The sequence below is a fragment of the Condylura cristata genome, unplaced genomic scaffold, assembly GCF_000260355.1.
Source record: "Condylura cristata isolate star-nosed mole 26May11 unplaced genomic scaffold, ConCri1.0 scaffold00012, whole genome shotgun sequence".
Taxonomy (NCBI): domain Eukaryota; kingdom Metazoa; phylum Chordata; class Mammalia; order Eulipotyphla; family Talpidae; genus Condylura; species Condylura cristata.
The window spans coordinates 8962283-8964852 of record NW_004567113.1 but is presented as its reverse complement, the minus strand read 5'-3'; the positions used below and the strand labels follow the sequence as shown (position 1 = coordinate 8964852).

The following is a 2570-nucleotide window of genomic DNA, read 5'->3' as shown; positions in this document are numbered from 1 at the left end:
ATATCATCCACCTGCTTCTTAAATATATCAAAATCACAACAGCACATCTCAGACTTGTCCAGAGCTAGAGCAACAAGCAACTGACTATTCTTGGACAATTCTAGGATCACAGTTTTGACCGTGTTGGGAAACAGCCATGGAGCAAGTCAGCACAGCCAGATGGAAGTGACATTTCACTTAAAGGTCAAATACCCAAGCTCTCTAGAGTAGGTAATTTCTATTTTCACAATCATCAGATTACACATGATCCCCTAAATATAATTCCTTAATTCTAGAGGAGCTGCTTTGTGCTGCCTTATTGAGCATGTTTTCCATTATCTAAGTCATGAGAGATAGAGATTTCTGTGGTTACACCTTAATTCATTATAGGTCTGTAGATGAAGAAGTGAAAAGATAGTGAAGTGAAAAGATAGTGAAGTCAGATAATCTATCTAGGTGAATGAAGGTTATATCTGCTTCATCGTACATCTAGAAGACTTTCTCAATGGCGTGGACCCAGGCAGTCATTCTTAGATATGATCCCAGTTACACTTCATTGTTGTATGCATGATTTGCTGGCAGAATTCTCCACAGCGTAAGCTAAGCCAGAGTGCATGATGTCTTTCTCCCAGGCACCTGATATCCTACCTCGGAACTCTGCAGTGGGTATGACAGGGAGAGTGGCAACGTACTTTCCAAATTTTCTTTCCAAACTCTCTTGAACAATCACGAGCAAGTGGTAATTAGAAACTCTTCTATAGTTCAAGGCTAATTGGCCACAGCTGACTTAGTTTCTTCAGTCACTCAAAGTAAGATATTGTCACTCCTCCAGGATTCAAGTACAGATTCAGAACAAATTATAAAGTTCCTTTCCAAGAAAATGTTATAAACTTCTGGAGTTGGGTTGACACCTTCAGCAATGATCTTAGGAAACAGCCATGTATCACAACCAGGTGGAAGAGACATTTTATTTATTTACTTATTTAAGATTGATTTTTATTCATGTATACAAAAGCTGAAGAACTGGAGTGTAGGCCAGAGGTGGGGGCTGAAGGGTGTGAGAGGATTCACCAGAGACAGAGTATGGAGCAGAACAGGCAGGTTGACTGAAGTAGACTGCTGTGGGGAGCAACAGGCGAGACAAGAGAGGTCTGCTGCACCATGTGGGTCAGCTCCTTGGCAGGGGATCAAATTCATACTACAATGGCTTCAGATAACTTCATATAGTGCTGTGACTTAAACCCCTGGAATACCAGGGAGGTGCCAAGACATTTTATTTAAAGACCATGTTTTAACAGCTTTGGCTGAAGGTACAGGGCCTTGGTCACCTACCTTGCCAGCAGCAAGAATCAGTACACCATAGGCAGTCTCCAAGATACAGCCTTCACTGGTTTTTGCCCTGGTGGCACTCAGGATTGGTCCATGTTGCCACTCGAAGTCTTCCCTCAATACCATCTGAATTCCACATGTTCCCATCAGACTCATGCCAACATAGTAGTGCCGGCACTTCTCGGAGAATGCAGGGCCACATTGCCAAATGTATTACACCTAAAATGTTATGTAAGAAGATTCATTGCTAATGTTTTAATTCCATGGAAAACTCCTTGGCTATAGCAGAAATCCTGGCGGATGTGTTTGCCAGGCATGAATATCATAGTGTCCTACGGAGTTAGCAACACCATGTCAGAATATCTCCCATTCTCTGCCAGGACCAATAAAGTCCTGCTGTGCCAGTTCCACGTGAGCCTCCCTGCGATCTTTTCCAGTTCACTACCAGTATAGTTGTTGGGACTGATATTAACTCCTGCTTTGGCACACCCAAGTGACACATGTCTTCAGAGAAGCCAAAACTTTTCTTCATCTACTCTTACTACAGTGTTGTAATGGATACCTTCCCTTGCAGGCACGTGGTGCTGGCTGTGCTGGGCCTGACAGCCCACAATGACTCTCCTGTTGTCACTCTGGATGGGTAAGGGCAAACACAGAGCATGGCCACAGGCCCTGATGAACCACAGGATGCCCCACACCAGTTCTGCTTTTTGCTCATTGATGTCCCGAGTCTTGAGGTCCTCTACCACCTTGTCTTCCACAATGGTGGCACTGCAGATGAAGACTCCCTTCACCCTCCTGAGGAAGTTGGAGTCATCCTTGCAGTTCATCAGGGGCAGGGAGCACTGGATCTTGGCTGTAGGGCAGAGGCCAGCCCAGACATATGCCCCCCCCCTTTTTTGAATGTATAAGAAAAAGGAACAACTTGTATCCAGAATATGTAAAGAGCCCTTAGAACTCAATATAAGATTATACATAACTCATTTAAATATGAACAAAAGATGTAATAGACATTTCATTAAAGATAAAGGAATGATCAACAGGAAAATATGCTCAATATCATTGGCTATTAGGAAAATACTAATTGAAATCACAATGTGATCCCACTTGACACCACTGGAATGGCTATAACCAAAAAGGCGGAAAGTGTGGTGAGAGGATATGGAGAAAGTGGAATCTTCACACATTGCTGGTGGGAATGTAAAATGCTACTTTGGGGAAAGTTTGGTAGTTTTTTAAAAAAGTTAATCATAAATTTGCCA

At 42.9% G+C, this 2570-nt stretch overlaps 1 pseudogene; it reads right to left on the bottom strand.

Annotated features, from left to right (window-relative positions):
• Nucleotides 1–363: 363 nt before the first annotated feature.
• Nucleotides 364–2138, bottom strand: LOC101637142 (annotated as a pseudogene).
• Nucleotides 2139–2570: the final 432 nt, after the last annotated feature.